Raw genomic sequence first — 9,211 nt, 5'->3', positions numbered from 1 at the left:
ACTATTCATCCAACCCCCCCCCCCAAAACACTCACTGTTCATCAAGGGAAGGAGGCAGCAGGGTTCGATCGGCTTCAGTTAGAAGTAGTAGCAAAGGAATCACTCGGGTTCAGTTAAAAGCAAGGGATCGATTGCTCGGGTTCAGTAACGTAGCTAGTGCAATTGCTCGGGTTCAATTAGAGCCCAACGCCTCGCTCGGGTTCAGTTAGAGCCCAACGCCTCGCTCGAGTTCAGTTAGAGCACAACACCTCACACACATGCGCGTATGTGTATGAGAGAAATGCGCAAACCTCCGTGCATCGCTCGGCCCCGACCACCCACCGTAACCGGGAACTCCCTGATATTTTCCTCGTCCTTGCTTCTACCATGGTTTTTTTCCGTCATGGACGGCCCAAAGAATATCATGCAGCTGCGTCTCCGGCCCGCCCAGGACGAAAAGCCCATTTTCTCTCATGATTTTTTGTCATAGAAGTAGGAGCCCACCACATCTATGATGATACCGGGTTTTGTCACAATTATCGTCATAGAAGTGTCATACGCATGACAGAAAAAAAATCGTTTGGCCCAAAATGTCACGGATGTGTCTTTTTTTGTAGTGCTAGTAACGTCCTAGTCTTAACTCACCTTGAACCCTGTGTAGCCGAGGGCTGAGAGGGGCCAAGCGCACTCTATATAGGCCACCCCCTCCTCTGGCACAAGGGTTCGCACCCTCTATAACTTTCACAAATATCCAGTCAACAAGCCTCCACAGCACCGAGACGTACAACTGTTTCCTCCTCCAAGAGGGGCCTGAACTCATAAACTTGTGTGTACAACCTCGCCGTAGCTAGGACACCGCCTCCTCCTACGTACCCCCTACTCTTACTGTCAGACTCATTCCCATGACACACAGCTCTCCCCTTGACCGTCCATGAGCGGGGGCTATTGGAACGACGCATGTGCTTGGGTCCGTCCCTACAGCGCTATTAAACCTAAGTGATCGAGCTCTGGCTTGCGGGTCGACCCCGTGCATGTCACCTCATCAAGTCCTTAGTGCCTCATCTCCTCACGGAACAATCATGAGTAGTTCGGCTGGCGCGCGCCGCCCCCTATACCTTGTGACCTGTCAACATGCAGTGGCTTCAGGAGACGGGCGGATAGCACTGCGCATCGCCTCACGAGGCCCAACTTCGAGCAAGCGACGGCCCATGCCACCGACCATTAATATCTTGAAGGAAATATGCCCTAGAGTCAATAATAAAGTTGTCATTTTATATTTCCTTATATCATGATAAATGTTTATTATTCATGCTAGAATTGTATTAACCGGAAACTTGATACATGTGTGGATACATAGACAAAACATTGTGTCTCTAGTACGCCTCTACTAAACTAGCTCGTTAATCAAAGATGGTTAAGTTTCCTAACCATAGACATTTGTATGCAGTCCGATGAGTATTGAGGCTCGCGGTGGGTATCATTACTTTCTGACCTTCACAGATGATTTGAGCAGATATGGGTATATCTACTTGATGAAACACAAGTCTGAAACATTTGAAAATTTGAAAGAATTTCACAGTGAAGTAGAGAATCGTTGTAATAAGAAAATAAAGTTTCTATGTTCTGATCGCGAAGGAGAATATTTGAGTTATGAGTTTGGCCTTCATTTAAAACAATTTGGAATAGTTTCACAACTCACGCCACCTAGAACACCACAGCGTAGGTGTGTCCAAATGTCGTAACCGTACTTTATTAGATATGGTGCGATCTATGATGTCTCTTACTGATTCACCACTATCGTTTTGGGGTTATGCATTAGAGACAGCTGCATTCACATTAAATAGGGCACCGTCTAAATCCATTGAGACGACATTGTATGAACTGTGGTTTGGCAAGCAACCTAAGTTGTCGTTTCTTAAAGTTTGGGGTTGCGATGCTTATGTGAAAAATCTTCAGTCTGATAAGCTCAAACCCAAATTAGAGAAGTGCGTCTTCATGGGATACCCAAAAGAAACTATTGGGTACACCTTCTACCACAGATCTGAAGGCAAGATCTTTGTTGCTAAGAATGGATCCTTTCTAGAGAAGGAGTTTCTCTCAAAAGAAGCGAGTGGGAGGAAAGTAGAACTTAATGAGGTAATTGTACCTTCTCTCGAATTGGAAAGTAGCTCATCATAGAAATCCGTTCCCATGATGCCTACAGCAACTGAGAGGAAGCTAATGATGATGATCATGAAACTTCAGATCAATTTACTATTGAACCTCGTAGGTCAACCAGAGCATCTTCCGCATGGGAGTGGTACGAAAATCCTGTTCTGAAAGTCATGTTACTAGACCATGATGAACCAAAAAACTATGAAGAAGCTATGATGAGCCTAGATTCCGAAAGATGGCTTGAGGCCATGAAATCTGAGATAGGATCCATGTCTGAGAACAAAGTATGGACTTTGGTGGACTTGCCCGATGATCGGCTAGCCATAGAGAAAAAATGGATCTTCAAAAAGAAGACTAACGTTGATGGCAATGTTACTGTCTACAAAGCTCGACTTATCGTGGAAGGTTTTCGACAAGTTCAAGGAGTTGACTACGATGAGACTTTCTCACTCATAGCGATGCTTAGGTCTGTCCGAATCATGTTAGCAATTGCCGCATTTTATGATTATGAAATCTGGCAAATGGACGTCAAGACTGAATTCCTTAATGCATTTCTTAAATAAGAGTTGCATATGATGCAACCAGAAGGTTTTGTCAATCCTAAAGGTTCTAACAAAGTGTGCAAGCTCCAGCGATCCATCTATGGACTGGTGCAAGCATCTCGGAGTTGGAATATACGCTTTGATGAGGTGATCAAAGCATATGGTTTTATACAGACTTCAGAGAAGCCTGTATTTACAAGAAAGTGAGTGGGAGCTCTGTAGCATTTCTGATATTATATGTGGATGACATATTATTGATTGGAAATGATGTAGAATTTCTGGATAGCATAAAAGGATACTTGAATAAGAAGTTTTCAATGAAAGACCTCGGTGAAGCTGCTTATATATTGGGCATCAAGATCTATAGAGATAGATCAAGACGCTTAATAGGACTTTCAAAAGCACATACCTTGATAAAATTTTGAAGAAGTTCAAAATGAATCAGTCAAAGAAAGGGTTCTTGCCTGTGTTGCAAGGTGCGAAGTTGAGTAAGACTCAAAACCCGACCACAGCAGAAGATAGAGAGAGAATGGAAGTCATTCCCTATGCCTCAGCCATAGGTTCTATAAAGATGCCATCCTGTGTACCTGATACGTCTCCAACGTATCTATAATTTATGAAGTATTCATGCTATTATATTATCCATCTTAGATGTTTTATATGCATTTATATGCTATTTTATATGATTTTTGGGACTAACCTATTAACCTAGAGCCTAGTGCCCGATTTTTTATGGACCAAAAGAAGCCCCCAGAGTAAAAGAGTTGGGCCAGAAGAGTCTCGGGCTGTCCACGAGGGTGGAGGCGCGCCCTACCCCCCTAGGCGTAGGCCCCTATCTCGTGGACAATTCGGAGACCCCCCTGACATGAAACCGACGCCAAAAATTCCTATAAATACAGAAACCCCCAGAAAATAACCTAGATCGGAAGTTCCGCCGCCGCAAGCCTCTGTAGCCATGAGAAATCAATCTAGGCCCTCTCTGGCACCCTGCCGGAGGGGGCCATCATCACCGGGGGCTATAGAGGAGGATCACGGAGAGGCCATCATCACCATGAAGGCCAAGGACCAGAGGGAGAACCTCTCCCCATCCAGGGGGAGGCCGTGGAGGAGGAAGCACAAGGGGGAGAACCTCTCCTCCTCTCTCTCGGTGGCACCAGAGTGCCATCGGGAGGGGAATCATCGTCGCGGTGATCGTCTTCATCAACATCACCATCATCATCACCATCCTCATCTCTTTTATGTGGTCCACTCTTCCGCACCCCGCTGTAGTCCCTACTTGAACATGGTGCTTTATGCCACATATTATGATCCAATGATGTGTTGCCATCCTATGATGTTTTGAGTAGATGTCCTTTGTCTTTGGGTTGATTGATGCTCTAGATTGGTATGAGTTGTATGTTTTATTTTGGTGCTGTCCTATTGTACCCTCTGTGTCATGCAAGCGTGAGGGATTCCCGTTGTAGGGTGTTGCAATACGTTCATGATTCTCTTATAGTGGGTTCCTTGAGTGACAGAAGCATAAACCCGAGTAAGGGGGTTGTTGCATATGGGATAAAGGGGACTTGATGCTTTAATGTTATGGTTGGGTTTTACCTTAATGATCTTTAGTAGTTGCGGATGCTTGCTAGAGTTCCAATCATAAGTGCATATGATCCAAGAAGAGAAAGTATGTTAGCTTATGCCTCTCCCTCATATGAAATTGCAATGACGACTATCGATCTTGTTAACAATTGCCTAAGACAATTACACACACTGACCCATCATTATTCCACACTCGCAATTTATAATATTTAGTAATATATTCTAACTTTATGATAACAACACCTACTTTTATATTTTAGCTCTTCGATATCATGCAAAGTTATCCTCTTCATACCCACAACGTAGTTTTATTTCTCGTTTCTAGTTGGAAGCAAACGTTAGGTGTACGTAGAGTCGTATTAGTGGCAGATAGGACTTGAGAGAATATTGATCTTACCTTTAGCTCCTTGTGGGTTCGACACTCCATACTTATCACTTCCACCTTTGGGAATTGCTACGATGATTCCCTCCACTTGGGTATTATCAGTACCAGGCATATTGTGTACCTTGCCATGAGTTTGGCAAGGGGGTACAATAGTGATCCAAGAGTAGATCACTGGACATCGGTCAAAATTATCCTTAGTTACCTTAAAGAGGACTAAGGAAATGTTTCTCGGTTATGGAGGTGATAAAGAGTTTATCGTAAAGAGTTATGTCAATGCAAGCTTTGACGCTGATCTAAATGACTCTAAGTCTCAATCTAGATATGTATTGAATGTGGGAGCAATTAGCTAGAGTAGCTCCATACAGAGCATTGTAGGCATAGAAATTTGCAAAATACATACAGATCTGAATGTGGCAGACCCGTTGACTAAACTTCTCTCACAAGCAAAACATGATCACACCTTAGTACTCTTTGGGTGTTAATCACATAGCGAGGTGAACTAGATTATTGACTCTAGTAAACCCTTTGGGTGTTGGTCACATGGCGATGTGAACTATGGGTGTTAATCACATAAAGATGTGAACTATCAGTGTTAAATCACATGGCAATGTGAACTAGATTATTGACTCTAGTGCAAGTGGGAGACTGAAGGAAATATGCCCTTGAGGCAATAATAAAGTTGTTATTTTATATTTCCTTATATCATGATAGATTTTTATTATTCATGCTAGAATTATATTAACCGAAAACTTGATACATGTGTGGATACATAGACAAAACACCATGTCCCTAGTAAGCCTCTACTAGACTAGCTCGTTAATCAAAGATGGTTAAGTTTCCTAACCATAGACATGTGTTGTCATTTGATAAACGGGATCACATCATTAGGAGAATGATGTGATGGAAAATACATATCCGTTAGCTTAGCATATTGATCGTTCAGTTTTACTGCTATTGCTTTCTTCATGTCAAATACATATTCCTTCGACTATGTGCAACTCCCGGACACCGGAGGAATACCTTGTGTGCTATCAAACCTCACACGTAACTGGGTGATTATAAAGATTCTCTACAGGTATCTCTGAAGGTGTTTGTTGGGTTGGCATAGATCGAGATTAGGATTTGTCACTCCGAGTATCGAAGAGGTATCTATGGGCCCTCTCAGTAATACACATCATAAGAAGCCTGATGAGTTAGTTGCAGAATGATGTATTACGGAACGATTAAAGAGACTTGCCTATAACGAGATTGAACTAGGTATGAAGATACCGACAATCGAGTCTCGGACAAGTAACATACCGATGGACAAAGGGAATAACGTATGTTGTCATAACGGTGTGACCAATAAAGATCTTCGTAGAATATATAGGAGCCAATATGAGCATCCAGGTTCCGCTATTGGTTATTGACCAGAGAGGTGTCTCGGTCATGTCTACATAGTTCTCAAACCCGTAGGGTCCGCACGCTTAATGTTGGATGACGATTTTGTATTATATGAGTTATGTGATTTGGTGACTGAATGTTGTTTGGAGTCCCGGATGAGATCACGGATGACGAGGAGACTCGAAATATTCGAGACGTAAAGATTTATATATATAGGACGATAGTATTCGGGCACCGGAAGTGTTCCGAAGGGTACCGGGTACATATGGGTCACCGGAAGGGGTTCCAGGCAGCCCCGGCAAAAGATATGGGCCTAATGGGCCAAGAGGGGAAACGCAGCAGCCAGCAGGGGCTGCTACACCCCCCATATGGGCCTAACTAGAGGAGAAGGAAAGAGGGGAAGAGAGAAGGAAGGGGAGGGATTCGGCCTCCCCCTTCCTTCCCTCCTCCCTCCTCCTTCCTTCCCCCTCCGGAACTTATGGAAGGGGGGAGGCCGAATTGGGGAGGCGCCCAAGTAGGATTCCTCCTACTTGGGGCGCCCCCTTGCTGCTCCCTTCCCTCTCCCACCTATATATACATGGGGAGGGGCACCTAGAACACACAATAACATCTGTTAACCATGTGCGGCGCCCTCCTCCACAGATTACACCCTCGGTCATATTCTCGCGGTGCTTAGACGAAGGCCTGCGCAGATCACTTCACCATCACCGTTACCACGCCGTCGTGCTGACGGAACTCATCTACTTCCTCAACACTCTGCTGGATCAAGAGTTTGAGGGACGTCATCGAGCTGAACATGTGCAGAACTCGGAGGTGTCGTACGTTCGGTGCTTGATCGGTCAGAACGAGAAGAAGTTCGACTACATCAACCGCGTTGTCAAACGCTTCCGCTTTCGGTCTACAAGGGTATGTAGACATACTCTCCCCCTCTCGTTGCTATGCATCTCCTAGATAGATCTTGCGTGAACGTAGGAATTTTTTCGAAATTGCATGCTACGTTTCCCAACAAATCCAAGTACAACCACCCCGCGTGGCGTGTCGTTGCCAGTTGGAATTCCTTCTCCCTATGATCCTAGCGAAGCCTGTCGCCTATCTTCCGTGCGAGTCGCTTGCATGTTAAAAGGGGAGCTCTTGAGCATTGCGCCTTAGTGGCTCTTACTGGCTGTCGATCCCTCACCCCCTGGCCCTGCCTCGGGCATCGTGACCTGACATACCAGCGGCGGCTGAGCCTCACTCGAGGGTCCGGTCCTGAGGACGTAGAGCATTTTGGCAAACATGTAAAGGTGAGTCAAGCCTCGTGAGGAAGCATGGGGAGGAAATTCACGGTTTAGCCGCGAGGGCATTTGTTAAGAGATGAAGGACACCAATTCTTCACGCACCCCTCGCGGGGCCTGTATTGACCTATTGCAGATAGAAGACAAACAGGAGGCCAAACTTCGAGGAGACGCACCCTCGTGTCGCGATAACTTCACACGAGTTGCGGCTGATTCGGGCTGCGCCCCAAAAAGCTAAGTTGACCATCTCGCAGGGCTCGGTGATCTTTTTGATAGCATTCCTTCTTTTCACGGTCTCGTCCGAGGAAGAAACCTCTTCTCTCGCATGAGCCACTTGCGCGTCAAGGGGGACCTCCTAAGCACCATGCCTCGGGAGCTCTTACCGGACCTCGGGCCCCTCACCTCCTGGCCTTGTCCCAGGCATCGCGACCTGACATACCAGCGACGGTTGAGGCTTGCTCGAGGCTGGGTCCTAGCGATGCAGAGCACTAATGCGATCGTGAAGACGAGGCCAGGTCTAAACGAGGAGCGCCATAATCAAACTTAGTTGCGAACCACAAAATCATTTAAGATAAGGCACCAACACCAGAGTTTCTTACACGCCCCCGTGGGGACCATGTTGCTTCAGTGCAGGAAAAATAAGAAAACAAAATAAATACTCCGGACGGAAGTCGCCACCCCCAAGGTGTCGGCTCGGGCGTCACGTGCGCCCTAGTCGGAGTCCTCATCCTTGCTCTTGAGGCTGGGGGAGCCGTTGTTGCTCCTGCTTCCATCGGAGGGGGATGTGTCGGGTGTGCCCTTCCTTCAAGCCGCGGGTGAGGACGAATGACTTCCACCCCGCCTCAAGAACATGAAGCTGGAGGGGGTGAAGTCTGTCGCCATCCAGGAGGGCCTGTTGCAGCAGCCGTCGGGCTGCAGCCACAGTCCCAGGGTGCACACTCCACCATCTCCCTCGCGAAGGTGTTAGTGAGCTGGAGCCAGGTGCAAGGACCGCGGTGCATGTTCACCATGAACTCACGGGCTGCATCGACGGAAAGGCTCCACGCTTGGGGAGGCCGGGCGGCGCCGCTCTGCCCATCTCGGTCGCGGCTGCCTCGTCCCCCTCGCCCAGCCCATGGGCGGAGTGATTCCTGCGGCTGCCGGACCTGGCGTAGGGCGTGGGTGGAGGGAGCCCGCGCCCCCGTCGATCCGCCCCGGGCACGGCGGCAGTTGTTCAAGGGCGGTCCCGCCCCCTGACTGGCCTCGGCGTCTCCACCTCTTCTGCTGCCGCATTCCCCTTCTTGACAGCAGAGAACCTCCTCAAGGGCACCATGGCTGCAGCAATGGCGGGACAAAATGGAGGAACGAGAAGGAGATGGGCCAAGGGGTCCGACTGTCGGTGTCAAAACCGGCAGATCTCGGGTAGGGAGTCCCGAACTGTGCGTCTAAGAATTGATGGTAATAGGAGACAAGGGACACGATGTTTTACCCAGGTTCGGGCCCTCTCGATGGAGGTAATACCCTACATCCTGCTTGATTGACTTTGATGAGTATAGGGGTTACAAGAGTTGATCTACCACGAGATCGTAATGGCTAAACCCTAATTGTCTAGCATGTATGATTATGATTGCCTCTACGGACTAAACCCTCTGGTTTATATAGACACCCGAGGGGGCTAGGGTTGTACAAAGTCGGTTTATAGAGAAAGGAATATTCATATCCGCATGCTAAGCTTGCCTTACACGCCAAGGAGAGCCCCATCCGGACACGGGAGAAAATCTTGTGTCTTGTATCTTTAGGGCCCATTAGTCTGGCCCATGTCATACAGCCCGAACGCCCGAGGACCCCTTAATCCAGGACTCCCTTAGTAGCCCCCGAACCAGGCTTCAATGACAGTGTGTCCGGCACGCAGGTTGTCTTCGGCATTGCAAGGC

Source organism: Triticum aestivum, chromosome 6A (genome assembly GCF_018294505.1).
Source record: "Triticum aestivum cultivar Chinese Spring chromosome 6A, IWGSC CS RefSeq v2.1, whole genome shotgun sequence".
NCBI lineage: Eukaryota > Viridiplantae > Streptophyta > Magnoliopsida > Poales > Poaceae > Triticum > Triticum aestivum.
Note: the sequence above shows the minus strand (reverse complement) of the source record.